The sequence below is a fragment of the Somniosus microcephalus genome, chromosome 20 (genome assembly GCF_052327205.1).
Source record: "Somniosus microcephalus isolate GS21.2 chromosome 20, FLI_Smic_1.0, whole genome shotgun sequence".
In the NCBI taxonomy this organism is placed as follows: domain Eukaryota; kingdom Metazoa; phylum Chordata; class Chondrichthyes; order Squaliformes; family Somniosidae; genus Somniosus; species Somniosus microcephalus.
The window spans coordinates 75,278,830-75,300,183 of record NC_141006.1 but is presented as its reverse complement, the minus strand read 5'-3'; the positions used below and the strand labels follow the sequence as shown (position 1 = coordinate 75,300,183).

The following is a 21,354-nucleotide window of genomic DNA, read 5'->3' as shown; positions in this document are numbered from 1 at the left end:
CATTCTTCTAGAACAGCAGTCCTGCTGTCTACCTATTACGGTATCAACTTGCTGTATAAATGGATCCAATGTCCCGGCCTCAACCCACCTGCCCAGTAACCCATTCCGGCTGCAGATTACCCTGTGTGTGTGTGTGTGTGTGTGTGTGTGTGTGTGTATAAAGAAATTCTTCCTCACGACTTGCCCTAAACTTGCTCTTCACAACTTGTGTCCCTGTATCTTGTTGCAATGATCACTCTGTGGGACACAGACCTTCTCGTGCAGCCCAAGGGCGGGGGGGGGGTGGGGGTTGGGTGAAGAAGCAAATACTGGAGATGTGGAGATGGATGAGCATTTTGGGAGTTGTGCTCAATAACTTTGGTTAATAGGAAATATTTCTGCAGAATTTTTCTTCAGGAGAGTACATGGGTGGGCTGGAGTCCATGATTAAATAAATGTAACCTAATTTAAGACAGGAACAGACTGAATGGTTCAAAATATCTTTTCTTGTTCCATGTTGTACATTCATAGAATCAGAGAAATTTACGACACAGAAGGAGGCCTAATCCCACTTTCCAGCTCTTGGTCCGTAGCCCTGTAGGTTACGGCACTTCAAGTGCATATCCAAGTACTTTTTAAATGTGATGAGGGTTTCTGCCTCTACCACCCTTTCAGGCAGTGAGTTCCAGACTCCCACCACCCTCTGGGTGAAAAAAGTTCTCCTCAACTCCCCTCTAATCCTTCTACCAATTTCTTTAAATCTCTGCCCCCTGGTTATTGACCTCTCTGCTAAGGGAAATAGGTCCTTCCTATCCACTCTATCTAGGCCCCTCACAATGTTATACACCTCAATTAAATCTCCCCTCAACCTCTTCTGCTCCAAAGAAAACAACCCCAGCCGATTCAATCTTACCTCAGTTAAACTTCTCCAGTCCTGGCAACATCTTGGCAAATCTCCTCTGCACCCTCTCTAGTGCAATTACACCTTTCCTGTAATGTGGTGACCAGAACTGTACGCAGTACTCTAGCTGTGGCCTAACTAAGTGTTTTATGCAGTTCGAGCAGAACCTCCCTGCTCTTGTATTCTATGCCTCGGCTAATAAAGGTAATTATCCCGTATGCCTTCGTAACTGCCTTATCTACCGGTCTTGAAATCTGGAATTCTCTTCCCCCCCCCCCCCGAAACAGGCTGTGGATGCTGGGACAACTGGAGTTGACGACTTTGAGCAACAGGTTTTAAGGGATATGGAGCAAAGGCGGGTAAATGGAGTTGAGGTGCACATCAGCCATGATCCAACTGAATGGCAGAACAGGCTCGAGGGGCTGAGTGGCCTCCTCCTGTTCCCAATGTTCCCATGGACAATCCTGCTCACGGTGTGGACTACAAAGTATTAGAAACATTGCTGGCTGGGGGCGGAGCGCGGCCCGTGCACAGCGCTCTTTCCTGGGGACAGAGTGTGGCTCACAGCAAGACAATACAACAGGGGGTCTTGCCAACAGAGAGATGGACCCGGCCGCTATCTGCATCTCACTGGCGGTGCAGTATAGCCACAGTCTAAGATGACACTGGGTCTGGCTCAAGTTCTCTTTCATCCCTGTCCACCTTCAACAAGGAAATCTGCCATGCCGGCAAATATGGGGAGCGTACCAGTGTCGTAGAATCACGGCCTCCGATGCGGGCAACTTGCTACTCGGACGCTGGCTCAGCTGCGCTACATCTTTTCCATGACAACCAACATAATGTTGCTGTGGTGGAGCTTTCAGAGATCTTGGTCCAGGAAACTCCCCACCAAGCTCATCCCATTAAAAAACCACAGGGAAACACCTTTACTTAGAATGTACAACACCGAAACAGGTCATTCAGCCCAACCAGTCTGTGCTGATGTTTATACTCCACACCAACGTCCCCGCTAATTTTTCTTTGGGTCATACAAGACTCCTCCCATTCCATCTACCTCATATCTTTCTATTCCCTTTTTCTCTCTTGTACTCGTCTAGTTTCCTGTTGAAAGCAGTTAAGCTACTTTCCTCAACCACTTCCTGTGGCAGCGAGTTCCACATTCTAACCATTCTGAGTAACCATCCTTGTAAAACGTTTTTGCACTCTCTCCAGGTGCTTCTATGTCCTTTTTAAAAAAAAATAGTACGGAGACCAGAACATAAGAAATAGGAGGAGTCGGCCATTCGGCCCCTCGAGCCTGCTCCGCCATTCAATAAGATCATGGCTGATCTTCTACCTCATCTCCACTTTCCTGCACTATCCCCATATCCCTTGATTCCCTTAATATCCAAAAATCTATCGATCTCTGTCTTGAATATACTCAACGACTGAGCCTCCAGAGTCCTCAAGGGTAGAGAATTCCAAAGATTCATCACCCTCCGAGTGAAGAAATTTCTCCTCATCTCAGTCCTAAATGGCCGACCCCTTATTCTGAGACTTTGACCCCTGGTTCTAGACTCCCCAGCCAGGGGAAACATCCTCCCTGCATCTACCCTGTCAAGCCCTGTAAGAATTTTGTATGTTTCAATGAGATCACCTCTCATTCTTCTAAACTCTAGAGAATATAGGCCCAGTCTACTCAACCTCTCCTCATAGGACAATCCCCCCATCCCAGGAACCAGTCTGGTGAACCTTTGTTGCACTCCCTCTATGGCAAGTATATCCTTCCTTAGGTAAGGAGACCAAAACTGTACACAATACTCCAGGTGTGGTCTCACCAGGGCGCTATATAATTGCAGTAAGACATGTTTACTCTTTTACTCAAATCCTCTTGTAATAAAGGCCAACATACAATTTGCTTTCCTAATTACTTGCTGTACCTGCATGTTAACTTTCAGTGATTCGTGTACAAGGACACCCAGGTCTCTGTGAACACCAACATTTCCCAATCTCTCACCATTTAAAAATACTCTGCTTTTCTATTTTTCCCACCAAAGTGGATAACTTCATATTTCTCCACATTATATTCCATTTGCCATGTTCTTGCCCACTCACTTAGCCTGTCTATATCCCCTTGAAACCTCTTTGCATCCTCCTCACAACTTACATTCCCACCCAGCTTTGTATCATCAGCAAACTTGGATACATTACATTTGGTCCCCTCATCCAAATCATTGATATAGATTGTGTACAGCTGAGGCCCAAGCACTGATCCTTGTGGTGCCCCACTAGTTACAGCCGGACAACCCGAAAATGACCCGTTTATTCCGACTCGCTGTTTTCTGTCCGTTAACCAATCGTCAATCTATGTTAGTATATTACCCCCAATCCCATGAGCCCTCATTTTGTTTAATAACCTCTTGTGTGGCACCTTATCGAAAGCCTTCTGAAAATCCAAATACACCACATCCACTGGTTCCCCCTCATCTATTCTGCTAGTTACAACCTTAAAAAACTAACAGATTCATCAAACATGATTTCTCTTTCATAAATCCGTGTTGACTCTGCCCAATCCTATTATTATTATATCTAAGTGCCCTGTTACCACATCCTTAATAATAGATTATAGCATTTTTCCTACTACTGATGTCAGGCCAACTGGTCTGTAGTTCCCCATTTTCTCTTTTCCCCATTTTCTCTCTCCCTCCCTCCTTAAAAATAGTGGGGTTACATTTCATAAGAACATAAGGCGTAGGAGCAGGTCGGTCGGTCATTTGGCCCCTCGAGCCTGCTCCGCCATTCAATAAGATCATGGCTGATCTGACCTTGGCCTCAGCCTCCTACCTTCCTACCTTCCAATCCGCAGGAAACGTTCTACAATCAATGGAATTTTGGAAAATGACAACCAATGCATCCACTATCTCTATAGCCACCTCTTTCAAAACCCTAGGATGTAGGCCATCAGGTCCAGGGGATTTAATCGGCTTTCAGTCCCATTAATTTCTGCAGTACTATTTTTTTTTTTTTTATTAATACTAATTTCTTTCAGTGCCTCAGACTTCTACAGACTACAAATGCCACAAGATTGACAGAGGCACTTTCATATAAATAAACATAGTGAAAGGCTCCAAAATCATTTGCAGAACCTTTGACGTGCCCCATCTTAATGCTCCATCACTCGATCTGTGGGATACATTAGGAAGACCCTTAGGATGCAAGTCACCTCCCACAGGTCTTAGCAATACATTTTGTTTATGCTGCAGGTTAAAAATTAATTAGGTAAAGTTAATTAGTCAGAGGTACAAAGCCTGGCTTAATGCAGCAGTATAGCCCTCAGTGACTCGGTTGCAGTGAAGCCGGGGCGGTGAGTTTTAATTAGAAGACTGTCACATGATGTGGATTTTGAAAGTTTATACCGTCAAGGTTTTTTTTTTAGTAAAATATTTCCAGTGATTTAGTCGAGACTGTGGGTACAAAATAAGGAAAACATTGCATGGAAATCAGAGTGTACGGCGCTATATAAATGCAAGGCACTGTCCAATTGCTCAATTTGAACAGGACGCGAGTCTCACTACACTGGAAACCGGTTTCAAGAACCTTAAATCACAGTGCGACTCAAACGCAGAGCCCGCCCATCCGTCTGGCTACGTGTTTCCTCGTGGCGATGGACAACTGAAGGTCACTGGAATGTCTGAACCACCAGACAGACAGAGGCTGTTCCAAACGGTTTGTCTATCTGAACTACCAGAGCAGGGACAGTTCCGCGTTCTCCCATTTTAGATCCTCCTGAATTTGGGTGACGCAGAGGTTAGCTTTTGTAGTGGCATCTTAAATTCTTTCACATCTTAAAAATAAATCATTTAAATTCCGATTCTAGAATCCCAAAACAACATCTTATAAAAAGGAAACCTGGCTAAGCAGTGGACCATTGTGTGGGGGCGGGGGGGAATATACAGGAATTAAATCTGAACGCCATCTTAAAAAAGGTCAAAAATAAAATACCGAGAGGCCCGATATAGTTTACAACATTGTGGGTGGAGCAGAGAGCCCAAGGAGCAATGGGATTTTAAAGGGGCTGTATTGTGCAAAATCTTAGTAGTAATAGAATTAAAACTCTAAATACATTTCCTGACTATTGGAAAATAAATGAACGAGTGAAAGGAGTGTTTCTTACCCCACTGCCATTTTCAAGATGAACCATGTGAGGGAGGGGCACTTGCACACTCTGGCCCACGTGAAGTGGCCACTTGGTCAGCGAGCTTGGGGGCAGCTTCCTCACCGCGCCTGGGCACGGCCCCGGAACTGGAGCACGAGCACTGGTGAAGCCGAGACGCGGTCTACGAATTAAGTTTTAAATTTGAGACCAATACCCCACCCTGCTATTATTACAAAAAGTACGTTCGATCAAAATCCAAATCTCGCTGGGGCTCTTTCCCCTAAAAAAGACAACTAAGTGGAGACCTGATCAACATTCCCGCTAAGCTGCGCCGCGGTCGAGGTCCCGCGCAGGCCTCTCACCGGCTTTACAATTGAAACAACCGTGTATGCGTGAAAAATTGACTGGGCCGCGCAGCCCCCCCAAAAATTTTTACAGGGAATATTGGACCGGATCGCGATCTTTAAAATGATCAAGGAGGTCTTTAAAGTGATCAAGGGGTCCGATAGGGTGGATATGGCTCAGTGGGTGGCACACTCGCCTGAGTCAGAGGTTGTGGGTTCAAGTCCCCCTCCAGACCCTTGAGCACAAAAATCTAGGCTGTCACTCCAGTGCAGTGCTGAGGGAGTGCGGCACTGTCGGAGGTGCCGTCTTTCGGATGAGACGTTAAACCGAGGCCCCGTCTGCTCTCTCGGGTGGACGTAAAAGATCCCATGGCACTATTTCGAAGAAGAGCAGGGGAGTTATCCCCGGTGTCCTGGGACAATATTTATCCCTCAATCAACGTAACAAAACAGATTATCTGGTCATTGTCACATTGCTGTTTGTGGGAGCTTGCCGTGCGCAAACTGGCTGCTGTGTTTCCCACATTACAAGTGACTACACTTCAAAAAGTACTTAATCAACTGTAAAGCACTTGGAGACGTCCGGTGGTCATGAAAGGCGCTACATAAATGCAAGTCTTTCTTTGTGGAGAAACTGTTGCCACTGGTGAGCGAGTCCAGAACAATGGGGCATAAATAGAAGATAGCTATTAAAGGACCACAAAGGAATCAGTCGGAATTTCTTTACACAGAGAGAGTGGCAAGAATGTGGAACTGAAGGAGACAGAGTCAATGCATTTAAGGGGATGCTTGGCGTATACATGAGGGATAAGGGAATAGAGGGTTGGAGCCGGATGTGAAGAAATAATTAGAGTGGGAAAGGGCTCGTGTGGAGTATGAGCACCGGCACAGACCAGTTGGCCCAAATGGCCTGTTTCTGTGCTGCGGATTCTATGTAATTCTATGTGCGCTCATTTAAAATTACCAACCACACCTTGGAATTCTGCCAAAGGCCTTATCTTTATGCAAGATTTTCATCAATCTACAATTTCTTAATTTAACCCATGTTCTATTCATTTTCTTCTTGGTTGCTGGGTTCCAAGACACAATCACACAAGAAGCCTCGACCAGTTGCCATAACACCAGTCAAGAAATGGAACCTTCTGCCGAAAACGATTTCAGCCGAACAATTATTTTGCAATTGCGTTTAAGGAAAAAAAAAGGCATGCATGTTTTCTTTTTGGGGCCATTGCCAAACCTCAAGGAGTGAGAGTTCGTCGAACCTTCAACAGCCGGGCCTTGCCTCTTCTAGACGGGGCCAGGCGTGATCATGCTCGAGTTGTGCCCACAGGATTCCAGCTCATCTTACGATGGACTGGCGCTCGGCCAACGTTCTGCACATTTGTTTTTGCTCGGGGTGGGGGGAAAACAGGTAGTCAGCGGGAAAACAAAAAAGACGGCGTTTCTGTTCAATGCTCAACTCGCTCAGGGAGGGAAGAGGTCGAATTTGTCCGAAACTTGACAGCTGAATAAGATCAAAGAGGTTGCTGGGACACGACCTGCTGCCCACGTCTTCAAATTTAGAGTTAGCAAAAATTCCCACCCGTCAGCGCTGGAAATAAGCAAAATAATAAATGTTTCTCATGAATCTGAAAGCCCCCCTATGTTGCGCTGAAGATTTGCAACTCATGGAAGAGGGTTTTTTTGGGGGGGCGGGGTGGGCGGTTGTGCAGAAACAGCGATTTTTTGAGAAGTAATTGCGAGGCTCGGCAATTAGAAGGGTTACAGGTAACAGTCTGGCAAACCCTCGCACAACTGCAACCCTCCGAGGACACCGTCACCTGAGGCTCCCCTTAATTTTTAATATTCGTTCCTGGGATGTGGGCGTCGCTGGCAAGGCGGGCATTTATTGATCATCCCTAATTGCCCTCGAGAAGGTGGTGGTGAGCCGCCTTCTTGAACCGCTGCAGTCCGTGTGGTGAAGGTGCTCCCACAGTGCTGTTAGGGAGGGAGTTCCAGGATTTTGACCCAGCGGCGATGAAGGAATGGCCGATATACTTGTAAGTCAGGATGGTCTGTGACTTGGAGGTGGTGGTGTTCCCATGCGCCTGCTGCCCTTGTCCTTCTAGGTGGAAGAGGTCGCGTGTTTGGGAGGTGCTGCTGAAGAAGCCTTGGCGAGTTGCTGCAGTGCATCTTGTAGATGGTACACACTGCAGCCACGGTACACCGGTGGTGGAGGGAGTGAATGTTTAAGGTGATGGATGGGGGGCCGATCAAGCGGGCTGCTTTGTCCTGGATGGTGTCGAGCTTCTTGAGTGTTGTTGGAGCTGCACTCATCCAGGCGAGTAGTTGGGGGAAAACAAAAAAACAAACCATCTTTGTCCACCATTGTAGAATTTTTAAAGGCCGCACATTATCCAGTTCCCTCAGTCAGAATGGATCGTCCAGCTACAGTCTATCCCTCTTAGTTCAAGGATTTTGATCGCTTCTTTTTTTATTTAAAAGCACCACGTTCTCACTCTGCTGCATTATTTTCATTGATTCCAGCAAATTATTTGTGCTAAAAAAAAAATGAATGCTCCAAGAACATCTTTTAATTGCTGGCAGTCGACATCTAGTGAGTTTTGAACAGACTGGCTTTAGAGAGAGTGCTGTCCAGGAACTGCTACACTATCAACTGGACACAAAGTCTGACGCTTTAAGTCAATTTTCTTCTACCTAATTCTGTATTTCATGATGTAGAGGTATTTGTTAATGGTCAATGATGTAAGAGATTCATTATTGAGATTACTGATTTTTTGATGTTTTAACAAGGCAACCATCACACTTCGGTGGTGAGGGAGAAATCGTTTTCTAAAAGCTATAGAAGTAATAAAATGAACATTGTAATGTAGGATTGCAAACTGATGACCTTTCAGAATTACTGTGGAATAGGTTGGTGAAATGTAGACAATTCAAACCCAAATTCCAATGATTATAAAGGTTTGCTTCAAGTGCGCGCGCGTGTTTGTGTTGGGGGAGGGGAAGAAAGGAGAAAAAAAAAAAAAATTTTAAATGCAATCTGCACACTCAACTTGCTCCCTACTGACACAGGAAGCTGCTAATGAAATATGACGACCCACTGCCAACTTATCACACAAGAAAATAAGAATTAGGAGCAGGAGTCGGCCATACGGCCCCTCGAGCCTGCTCCACCATTCAATAAGATCATGGCTGATCTTCGACCTCAACTCCACTTTCCCACCTAATCTCTATATCCCTTGATTCCCCTAGAGCCCAAAAATCAATCGATCTCCGCCTTGAATATACTCAACGACTCAGCATCCACAGCCCTCTGGGGTAGAGAATTCCAAAGATTCACAACCCTCTGAGTGAAGAAATTCCTCCTCATCTCAGTCCTAAATGGCCGACCCCTTATCCTGAGACTGTGACCCCTAGTTCTAGACTCTCCAGCCAGGGGGGAAACAAGCTCTATTCTGAATCTTATGTCTTTTTATTCATATTTTGCTTCCAGATTGTCATATTTCAATATTGGAAAAATTAATTAAAATTTTCATTTTCCTGTTCTAGTCCTTTCAGGATTTACTTTTAGGGTCAGTTTCAAAAGTGTAGAGTAAATTCCCTTCAAGAAATGTGCACAGCAGCTGTATGCCAAAGAGAAATATGTACAAGTTAAACAAGCTGCCTCCAAAATGCAAGAACAGAGAAGTTAAATTGGAGGGAAGGAAGAACAACATTCCAGATAAAGCCTGCAGTGAAGAGAACAACAACTTTGGAAAGAAGAAAATGTTTGAACTCGTTTTTAAAGAAAAAAAGACAGGATTAGGGTGCGAACAAAAAGGCATTAGGGAGGCACATAATAAAATGACACGAAAATAAAACTCGATTTCACCATCAGAAATGGTTTAAAAAAGTGATTAGGGAGGAAGTTAGATCTTTAAAAGTTAGAGGATTACAACAAAAACAATAACAACTTGTATTTATATAGCGCCTTTAACGTAGTAAAACATCCCAAGGCGCGGCACAGGAGTATTTTAAGACAAAAAATGTGACACCGATCCACACAAGGAGATTAGGGCAGGTGACCAAAAGCTTGGTCAAAGAGGGAGGTTTTAAGGAGCGTCTTAAAGGAGGAGAGAGAGGTAGAGAGGCGGAGAGGTTTAGGGAGGGAATTCCAGAGCTTAGGGCCCAGGCAGCTGAAGGCACGGCCACCAATAGTTGAGCGATTATAATCAGGGGTCCTCAAGAGGGCAGAATTAGAGGAGCGCAGATAACTCGGGGGTGGTGTGGGGCTGAAGGAGATTACAGAGATAGGGAGGGGACGAGGCCATGGAGGGATTTGAAAGCAAGGATGATAATTTTGAAATTGAGGCATTGCTTAACCAGGAGCCAATGTAGGTCAGCAAGCACAGGGGTGATGGGCGAACAGGGCTTGGTGCAAGTTAGGACACGGGCAGCCGAGTTGACCTCAAGTTTACGTAGGGTGGAATGTGGGAGGCCGGCCAGGAGTGTGTTGGAATAATCAAGTCTAGAGGTAACAAAGGCATGGATGAGGGTTTCAGCAGCGGATGAGCTGAGGCAAGGGCGGAGACGGGCGAGGTTACAGAGGTGGAAGTTGGCGGTCTTTGTTATTACATCGAATTTACTGCACAGAAACAGGCCATTCAGCCCAACCAGTCCATGCCGGTGTTTATGTTCCACTCGAGCCTCCTCCCGTCTTTCCTCATCTAACTCTATCAGCATAACCCTCTATTCCTTTCTCCCTCATGGGCTTGTCCAGCCTCCCCTTAAATGCATCGATACTATTCGCTTCAACCACTCCCTGTGGTAGCGAGTTCCACATTCTCACCACTCTCTGGGTAAAGAAGTTTCTTCTGAATTGGATTTTTTAAAGTTAAAGTGTAATAGAATAACTGATGAATATTTGGAGAAAATAGTTGAATTACGGAACTGTTACTTTCCCAACGGTACTCACCAGGGAGAAAAAAAAACTAGGTTTGCAATCCAAATTTCATCAAATATTTTGAGGTCAGTGAGGAACAGGACCAATAAATCCTCTGGGAATATAAGCCAAGTCGCTGAAGGAGACTCGGCAGGAAATTTGCAGAGCATTAACCGCAGTAACGAAAGAATCACTGGAGAGATTCTACAGGTGTCCAAGCTAGCAAAAATAGTATCTATATTTAAAGAAAGGATAAATCTGACCAGTTAACTACAGGCCAATGCTGCCAAAACACTGGAAACTAAACTAAAGAGGAGGTTGGGGCAACTTATGTACAGAAAAAGACTTGCATTTATATAGCGCCGTTTACGACAACCAGACATCCCAAAGCGCTTTTTGAAGTGTAGTCACTGTTGTAATGTGGGAAACGCGGCAGCCAATTTGCACACAGCAAGCTCCCACAAACAGCAATGTGATAATGACCAGATAATCTGTTTTAATGATGTTGATTGAGGGATAAATATTGGCCAGGACACCAGGGATAACTCCCCTGCTCTTCTTCAAAATAGTGGCCGTGGGATCTTTTACGTCCGCCTGAGAGCAGACGGGGCCTCAGTTTAACGTCTCATCTGAAAGACGGCACCTCCGACAGTGCAGCACTCCCTCAGCACCGCACTGGAGTGTCAGTCTGGATTATGTGCTCCAGTCCCTGGAGTGGGACTTGAACCCACAACCTTTTGACTCCGAGGCGAAGGTGCTGCCCCCTGAGCCACAGCCATAGTAATCGCTTAATAACTAGCAACAAGGATTCGAATGGTGGAATTAATTGCAAAAAGCACAGTAGATAGTCGAGAAGGTGCTAAATGGAATAAATGGGGTCAGTGATTTAATCCTTGTCGCTTCTCATCTACATAATTTATCTCCGTGCAGAAACCGCTTGCAAGATTGCTTAAATTTACAGGTGACACTAAAATAGGGAAGTGCTATAGGGACAGAAAATGCAGTTACGGTTTTATAGAAAGATTGCGATTGCATTTTTGATCAAGTCTCTGAAGCACTTTGGGGCGTTTATAATTGCTTCCTATTTTTGGTACATTAAAAACGGGTGCTGTGGGCTTTTGCATTATCAAAGGACAAACTTGCATTTATATAGCACCTTTCACGTCCTCAGGATGTCCCAAGCCACTCCATAACCCATGAATTAATTTTTGAAGGGTAGTCACTTGTGCAATCTAGGCAAACGTGGCAGCCAATTTTCACACAGCAAGGTGCCACACACAGCAATGAGCTAAATGGTCAGATAGCCTGTTTTAGTGATGGTGATTAAGGGATAAATCTTGGCCAGGACACCAAGGGAACTCCCCTACACTTCTTCAATTATTCATCTTTTATGTCCACTTCAACAGGAAGATGGCGCGTTGGTTTATTATTCCATCTGAAGGGTGGCACCTCCAACAGTGTAGTACTCCCCCAGCACTGCACCAAAGTGTCAGCCCTAGATTATGCGCTTGAACCCACGATCTTGTGACAGAGGCGAGAGCGCTACCACCGAGCCTAGGCTGGCACCTAAAGGGCTACTTTCATTTAGTGAGGTATTGGGCCAGAACGTCGGGTCCCCACGGGTGAGTACGCGCTGGGTACTCATGCGTAGGCCCAACGAAAGTGCCGGTTTCGTGCATGCACTGCGCATGTGCGGGAAACCGGAACTTCTGTTCCCTTAAAGGAAGGGGTTAATCGGCGCACGCGTTCGACCTGAGAGGCAGCGCGTACACCTGGAACTTCCCATTTTTTTTGCAGCTTTCTCCGGGAGGGTAAATCTCCAGCAGTTACACTTTTAAAAATCAGTCGCAAGGCCTGCTTTTAACAAGGTAAGTGGTGAATTAAGTAAAATTAAAACTTTTTTCCACAGGTTTATTATTTTTAAATACTTTAAAGAAAGGTAAGTTTATTTTTAGGCCCGTTAGAAACTAATTAATTTTTTCAAAAATTTAAATGATTGTTTAAGTTATTTTATGTAACTTAGTTACTTTAAAATTTATTTGAAGTTTTAATTATGTTTTGGGGCTGAATTGTATTCATAGTTTTGACAGGTCTTCCTGTCAAATCTATGAATACAGATTCCCTGCTACCATTGGCTCTCCATGGCCCACGTGATCCCAGGGAACGTATCGAACCAACTGCGCCCCTGAGATACGCAAGCACTGCGCACCGGCAGTTGGAGCAGGCCCAGGATCAGAATCCCACGCGGGCCCACAGCTCAGCGGCCGGCGCGCTAGGTAAGTGCAGGTCGGAGGCTTGCACCCGCGGGAAGCCTCCGACCCGAATTTCTGGGCCAATATCATCAATTTTTTCTTTGATTTAAAAACTACGAGAGGTATAAATGCACAGACATCGTAGAGTCATAGAAATTTATCACACAGGAGGCAGCCGTTCAGCCCATCGTGTCTGGGCTGGCCAACAGAGCTATCCAGCCTAATCCCACTTTCCAGCTCTTGGTCCGTAGCCCTGTAGGTTACAGCACTTCAAGTGCATATCCAAGTACTTTTTAAATGTGATGAGGGTTTCTGCCTCTACCACCCTTTCAGGCAGTGAGTTCCAGACCCCCACCACCCTCTGGGTGAAAAAAGTTCTCAACTCCCTTCTAATCCTTCTACCAATTACTTTAAGTCTCTGCCCCCTGGTTATTGACCTCTCTGCTGAGGGAAATAGGTCCTTCCTATCCACTCTATCTAGGCCTCTCTCAATTTTAAACACCTCAATTAAGTCTCCCCTCAGCCACCTCTGTTCCAAAGAAAACAACCCCAGCCGATCCAATCTTTCCTCATAGCTAAAATTCTCCAGTCCTGGCAACACCCTCGTAAATCTCCTCTGTACCCTCTCTAGTGCAATCACATCTTTCCTGTAATGTGGTGACCAGAAGTGTATGCAGTACTCTAGCTGTGGCCTAACTGGTGTAGACATTATTCTACAAATAACTCAAATTTCAAGCAGCTTGATTGCCCTATCCCAGATCAGGGCAATCATCAGCTTGGATTTTGATTCAGGTATCCAGAAATTTCAAAAATGTAAACCAGATGCCAATTCTTTTTAAAAATAAAAAGTGCTCTTTTAGCTCCTACTTCCATGTTTTAGGATGGACAGACAATTTTAAACGCTATTACAGGCTCTGAAAGAATTTCCATCATTGACAAAGCTAACATTAAAACGGAAGTCGTGTTCACATCCCTGCCCTGTCCTATCTGGAAATGGACTTGGCAAAGAGCGGAATCCAAACTTGGTAGTCCATTGGAGTGTGTTTTGAAGACTAATACTAACTGAAGGAGCAAGGAATGGAGAGGGAGATGGATTGATTGAAGCACCCAAGCTATCAAAGGGAGGAGGAGGGCACCACAAAAGATTCAAATTACAAATCCTATCAAAAGTATCAAATGATATCTTGTTTGGGCCCAGATACTACCTCCAGACTTATTAAAAAGAATTTGCATAGCAACTTATAGCATAAAAACATCTCAAAGCGCTAGGAAACTTTCGATTTACCGGCACCAAAATAACCGGAAATCTCGGTTAACCGGCAAAATTCAGGAGTAGGTTTTACTTCATATTGGTATTTGCCTTCTTCCATCTGTGCTGTGCAAGGGTGTGGCTGCAGCTGTTGCTAAGCTACAGAGACGCTTGAAACTTGTGTTCATTGTTCTATAGTTGTTGCTAAGCAACAGGGTTTGTTGCTTTATACGGAGCTGTCAACTCTCCCTATCTTTTACTATAGCGTTCGGTTATCCGGAATTTTTGATGAACCGGTACCACGTCGGTCTCGTCTGTGCCAGATAAAAAAAAGTTTCCTGTAAATACAGAAGCTTTTCTGTACCAACAGCAATAAGATGAATGACGAGCTGCCTTTTTCCAGGTGGTATTGGAAAAGGGAGGAATGTTGGCTGGGACACCAGAGAACTCCCTGCTACGAGATCACGCAATTCCAACTGAACAGACAGATGGGACCTCGGATGTAATATTCATTTGGAGAATGGCTCCTCTAACACAGTGGCACTCCCCTCAGTAATTTACTGGAGTGTCAGCCTAGATTATGCACTCAAGTCCTGGAGAAGGGCTCAATCGACACCCTACTGACACAAGCCAGCAAACATAATGATTCCTATTCTGCTATACAAGTCATTCAACAATAGAACCAGAGCACAATGCAGTTAACGAGTTGAAGTTAGGGTACTGGGTTTCATTTTTTTAACCTTGGAGAAAGCGGAACCCTGAAGTAATCTTAAATTGGTGAACAATCTTTGTTCGACACTGATTTTAAAGTTCTCATATTTGTTTTCAAATCCCTCCATGGCCTCACCCCTCCCCACCTTTGCAATCGCCTCCAGCCCCACAACCCTCCGAGTTATCTGCGCTCTGCCAAATCCCCCGATTTTAATCGCTCTATCATTGACGGCCGTGCCTTCAGCTGTCGAGGCCCCAAGCTCTGAAATTCCCTCCCTAAACCTCTCTACCCTCCTTAAAACCCATCTCTTTGACCAAGCTTTTGGTCACCTGTCCTAACATCTCTCTATGTCGCTCGGTTTTGATAATCGCTAAAAGGCGCTATATAAATACAAGTTGTTGTTGTTGTCGACACGTGCTTTTAAGTTGCCCCCCCCCCCCCCCTCCAAGCCAGGTGGAATTCATCTGGTTTAAAATGGCAGCAAAGAACATCACCCTTTGACAACACTTCCCAGCCTTATCCTATTGTACTTAAAATTACAACGCTTCTATCAGACACTTCATTCCACCTGAAACCTCACTGGAAGTCAGGTAGATATCACGCCCATTAAACACAAACCACAGAACCGGTAATACTAACTCTGGGTTTCTCACTTCTTCAGTAGTGTAAGGGTTAAATCAAGAGTTGTGCTGAATTTAATCGAAGGCAGGCGTCCCATTCACCGAGGCGCAGCAATCGTTCAGCAGACGGACTTGGAGGCAAGAGGCAATTACAGAGAAGCCCTATTTCAGTCACAGATGTGCTAAAGAGCCAATCATTAACTGTCAAAATAGGTTGAAAATTCTGGTCAAAAATTTAGATTTTCCAATTAATCAAATAAAAATAATTAGCTGGACTGACTTAGAACAACAGATACATAATCACGCCAAAGGTGAAATGAAATGACTATTACTGGAATTTAAAAAAAACTTATTTTTTCCTATTGCAGGAAAGTCATTGGCTGTATTCATGATTCTGGTCCCGTTTAACAGATGGGTTGTGGAGTCGGCACTGTATAAAATGCAATTATCTTCATTAAACTTTCTTCATCGACGGAGCAGAGATAGCAGATTGGACATCTGTTCCTGACGCAGGAGCTGAAGACAGCAGCGGAGAGAGGGCGAGCCCATGGCTTGATGGAGAGTGAATGGACAAGCTCTCCGGACAGGCACCGCTCTGCTCGTGAATGAACATCCGTATGAAAAACACACAAGGTTACGGTGGCCTCGGGACGGTCACGTAACTGAAAGTCTGCTGGGGCGTTAAAACAATAGCACTTGTGTTTATACAGCACCTTTAACGTAGTAACGCGTCCCAAGGCGCTTCAAACAAAAAAAATTTGACACCGAGCCACACGAGATGATATTAGGGCAGGTGACCAAAAGCTTGGTCAAAGAGGTCGGTTTTAAGGAGCGTCTTAAAAGGAGAGAGAGGTAGCGAGGGGGAGAGGTTTAGGGAGGGAATTCTAGAGCTTGGGGCCCAGGCAGCTGAAGGCATGGCCACCAATGGTGGAGCTGTAGGAACTGGGGTTCCTAGCCGAAGAATTGAGATCGACTCAGAAAATCAAAAACAATAAAATTTAATGAACAAACGAAGCTGTACAGGAAACTGTAGGATACAATGCAAATAGGTCTGGTCTGCTTGAAAGCCTCTCTGGAAACTACTAGAAGGTTCCGAGCTCAACTGCTAGCAGGTTCCAAGCTCAACTGCTAGAAGGTTCTGAGTTCTGACGCCATGACGTCATCATGTTCTTCCCGCCGTTGAGAGATCACGTGACGGACGGCATGACGTCATCACGCGGAGTACAGGAAAGAAGCCCTAGTACAGTTAACAGATACATTAAAGGTGCAGCCCCCAGCTGTACTACATTGCTGTAAAAAGGAATTATATACAATTGTCCGTAATCCTCTGGTGGTTCCGCCACAGAGCGATTATAATGGGGAATGCTCAAGAGGTCAGACTTGGATATCTGCGCTCCTCTGAGGGTTGTAGGACTGGAGGAGATTAGAGAGCTAGGGAGGGGCGAGGCCATGAAGGGATTTGAAAACAAGGATGAGGAAACTGGCGATACGGGATCAGCCTCCCGTTATACAGACCCAGAAAGAGCAAAAACAAAGACTTGCAGGGCATCTTTTAAAGCAGTGCAACATCCGAAGGTGTTTCACATAGTTGGGGGGGAATGCAGCCAGTAGCAAAACAAACAAACAAAACTTGAGAGATGAGTTGGGGGTGGGGGGGGGGGCGAGAGATGTGTGGGCTTCAGCCAGAAAAAAGTTTTGGCTTGTTTGAGACTTGATATCAGAGCATAAAAATCTAGGCCGACACTCCAGTGCAGTGCTGAGGGAGTGCTGCACTGTCGGAGGAGCCGTCTTTCGGATGAGATGTTAAACTGAGGCCTCATCTGCTCTCTCAGGTGGATGTAAAAGATCCCATGGCACTGTTTCAAAGAAGAGCAGGGGAGTTCTCCCTGGTGTCCTGACCAATATTTATCCCTCAATCAACATCACAAACAGATTATCTGGTCATTATCACACTGCTGTTGTGGGAGCTTGCTGTGTGCAAATTGGCTGCTACATTTCCTACATTACAACAGTGACTACACTTCAAAAAGTACTTCATTGGCTGTAAAGTGCTTTGGGATGTCCAGTGTTCCTAAAAGGTGCTATAGAAATGCAAGCCTTTTTTTTTTATTAAAAGTGGACTCGCAAAAGGAAGATCATCTGGGCTGCCTACCCTCACCACGATCCAGTGGCATCTGCTGTAATTGCCTGTCTTATGGACGGTTAATGCAAGACAGGATTAGGTTCAGCTTTGATAACACTCACGATTGAAAAGTCACCCACACTCACTATCTAGGCTCTTACACAGACTGGGCTTTTTGACAAAGTGCCACAGACACCCACTGGACCACAACCAGCAGAAGTTAATACCGTCAGTCGAGCAGAACAGGAGAAATTGGTACAAAAACCCTCACACACCATGATGAAGGCGTCACTTTCTAACTATCTACGTGGAGAAATGCCAGCCTAATTAAAAGCACTGAACTAGTAAGGGATTAAATTCAACTTTGACTCATTTTCCTTGGCTTGCCAGAACTACATTTCTTAGAGGGGGGAAAAAAGCACCACAAACAAACAACTGAACCAGGCCCAGCTCTCCGGCTCCACGCAGCCATCAGCACCGGACCCGAACAGAAGCAGGCACCGGGGCTTCCTCCAATCTGCAACCCAGGCAGCCCATCCCACTGAGGCAACAACAACTTGGAGTTATATAGCACCTTTAACGTAGTAAAACGTCCCACGGCGCTTCACAGGAGCGTTAGAAGACAAAAGAAATGTGACACCGAGCCACAGAAGGAGAAATTAGGGCAGGTGACCAAAAGCTTGGTCAAAGCGGTAGGTTTTAAGGAGCATCTTAAAAGAGGAGAGAGGTAAAGAGGTTTAGAGAGGGAATGTCAGAGCTTAGGGCCTAGGCAACAGAAGGCACGGCTGCCAATGGTTGAGCGATTATAATGAGGGATGCTCAAGAGGAGCGCAGAGATCTCGGGGGGTTGTGGGGCTGGAGGAGATTACAGAGGTAGGGAGGGGCGAGGCCATGGAGGGATTTGAAAGCAAGGATGAGAATTTTGAAATCAAGGTGTTGCTCAACTGGGAGCCAATGTAGGTCAGCGAGCACAGGGGTGATGGGTGAACAGGACTTGGAGAGAGTTAGGACACGGCAACCGAGTTTTGAATGACCTCAAGTTTATGTCGGGTAGAACATGGAAGGCCAGCCAGGAGTACGTTGAAATAATCAAGTCTAGAGGTAACAAAAGCATGGATGAGGGTTTCAGCAGCAGATGAGCTTAGGCAAGGGCTGAGATGGGTGATGTTACAGAGGTGGAAATAGGAAGTCTTAGTTATGCCAAAGATATATGGTCAGAAGCTAATTTCAGGGTCAAATATGACACCAAGGTTACGAACAGTGCGGTTCAGCCTCAGACAAATGTTAGGGAGAGGGATGGAGTCAGTGGCTCGGGAACGGAATGTGTGGCGGGGACCGAAAACAATGGCTTCAGTCTTCCCAGTATTTAATTGGAGAAAAATTTTGCTCATCCAGAACTGGATGTCGGACAAGCAATCTGACAATTTAGAGACCGTGGAGGGGGTCAAGAGAAGTGGTAGTGAGGTAGAGCTGGGTATTGTCAGCGTACATGTGGAAACTGAGGCTGTGTTTTCGGATGATGTCGCCAAGGGGCAACATGTCGATGAGAAATAGGAGGGGGCCAAGGATCGATCCTTGGGGGACACCAGAGGTAACGACGTGGGAGCGGGAAGAGAAGCTGTTGCAGGTGATTCTCTGGCTACGATTAGATAGATAAGAATGGAACCAGGCGAGTGCCGTCCCACCCAGCTGGACGACGGTGGAGAGACGCTGGAGAAAGATGGAGTGCTCAACCTTAGCAAAGGCTGCAGACAAGTCACAAAGTCAGGCAGCGCCTGGCTCCCACCTAGTTAGTGAGAGTTGGGTAGGCATGGAAAATAGCCAAGTATAAGAAAACCCGACATCGAGGCTGAATCAGGAGCATCACACAAGGGGAACACAGCTCGCCCTACCCGAATGTGGGAACTCAAAAATAGTGGTACAACCAAAGCTCACTGCACAGTGAACTGGTAGGTCAAGTAGAACCCAACACTGCCATCCTTCCACCCTTCCAGAGACTGGAGCACAAAAGTCTAGGCTGACACTCCAGTGCAGTGCTGAGGGGGTGCTGCACTGTCCGAGGTGCCGTCTTTCGGATGAGGCATTAAACCGAGGCCCTGTCTGTCCTCTCAGGTGAATGTAACAGACCCTATGGCACTATTTTGAAGAGGAGCAGGGGAGTTCTCCCCGGTGTCCTGGGGCCAATATTTATCCCTCAAACATCATCACTAAAACAGTTTATCTGGTCATTATCACATTGCTGTTTGTGGGAGCTTGCTGTGCGCAAATTGGCTGCCACATTTCCTACATTACAACAGAGACTACACTTCAAAAAGTACTTCATTGGCTGTAAAGCGCTTTGGGACGTCCAGTGGTCATGAAGGGCGCTGTAGAAATGCAAGACTTTCTCTTTCTATTTGCAGCCACTGAATACCGGCAAGAAAATTAGAGGAAAAAAACACAAGACACGGTATGTACAGTCATATCAAATTAATGCCTTTGCACTGTGGAACTGATGGCGTCCCTGCACAGTTCAAGCTCGACTCTCCCTGATGTTAGCAGGATGGATCGACTGAAGTGCAATTTTTATTTTAAACACCACAGCCGGCTGTCTCCCATCACAACTGGTGAACATTTCCATACCACACGAGGGGGCCTGAACAATGGGCTTTATTTTGTGATTTAGTGCACAGCGCCACAATGTCGACAACATCGCGCAACCTCAAGTCCCGGCAGAACGTGTGGACTAGTTTCAAGAAAAATACTTCTCGGAATTTTTAAAAAAATATTCCCCCGTCAGATTAACGTGGAACAAATTAAATTACTGTCTGCAAAGCAATGGAGGCATGACCTCGGGAACCCATCAGACCTCTGGCTTTCCAGGTCAGTCACAAGACTGTCATGGAACCAAGATATCTCCAGTCATTTTGCGAAAACACCTACTTCTGTAAATGGTTTCATGAGATTCATCTCAAGTCAGTTGATTATGAAAACTTTTACAAGAACGACTTGCATTTCTACAGCGCCTTTCACGACCACCGGACGTCTCAAAGCGCTTTACAACCAATGAAGTACTTTTTGAAGTGTAGTCGCTGTTGTAATGTGGGAAATGCAGCAGCCAATTTGCGCACAGCAAGCTCCCACAAACAGCAATGTGATAATGACCAGGTAATCTGTTTTAGTGATGTTGGTTGAGGGATAAATATTGGCCCCAGGACACGAGGGATAACTCCCCTGCTCTTGCCGAAATAGCGCCGTGGGATCTTTCACGTTCACCCAAGAGCAGACGGGGCCTCGGTTTAACGCCTCATCCGAATGACGGCACCTCTGACAATGCAGCACTCCCCCTCTGCACTGCACTGGAGTGTCAGCCTAGCTTTATGTGCTCAAGTCCCTGGAGTGGGACTTGAACCCACAACCTTCTGACTCAGAGGAGTGTGTGCTACCCACTGTGCCAAGGCAGTGATTAGTCAGCCCCGTCGAGTACATCGAACACAGTTACAAGTTCCTCTGGTCACATTCCCAAGAGCGGGTCTGTGAACAGGATGTTCGCTCATTCAGTTTATTTCAGATACAGCGATAAAGATGCGCAAATCACCAGAGAGGATTAAATATCTACCAAATATTGTTGTATTAGAAGCATCTCTGTTTAAAAATGGATTGATTTAGAAGCAATTTAACCTGATGCATCAAGTCACCTTACAGGCTAGGAAGATAAGAACTTGCATTTATATAGCGCCTTTAACATAGTCAAACATCCCAAGGAGTTTCACAGGAGCGTTACCAAACAAAATCTGACACCGAGCCACAAGGAGGAGATATTAGCACAGGTGAGAGGTAGGATTTAAGGAGTGTCTTAAAGGAGGAGAAAGGGGTGGAGAGGTTTAGGTAGATAATTCCAGAGCTTAGGGCCCAGGCAGCTGAAGGCACAACCGCCAATGGTGGGGCAATTAAAATTGGGGATACTCAGGGGGCTAGAATTTGAGGAGCGCAGAGATCTCGGGGGGGTTGTGAGCCTGGAGGAGATTACAGAGATAGAGAGGGGCGAGGCCATGGAGGGATTTGATTTGACACCACGTTCGATCCCCTGGTCTGTCCTGCATTAGCTCATTTCAACCAGGCCAGGGTCTTCAGTGTCCC

General features: G+C 45.7%; 1 protein-coding gene across 1 annotated transcript in view; it reads right to left on the bottom strand.

The window, feature by feature from the left end:
- Positions 1–21,354, bottom strand: part of LOC147103434 (polycomb protein SCMH1-like) — a 260,249-nt gene that overhangs the window by 165,626 nt on the left and 73,269 nt on the right. The gene's annotated exons all lie outside the window — the stretch shown is intronic.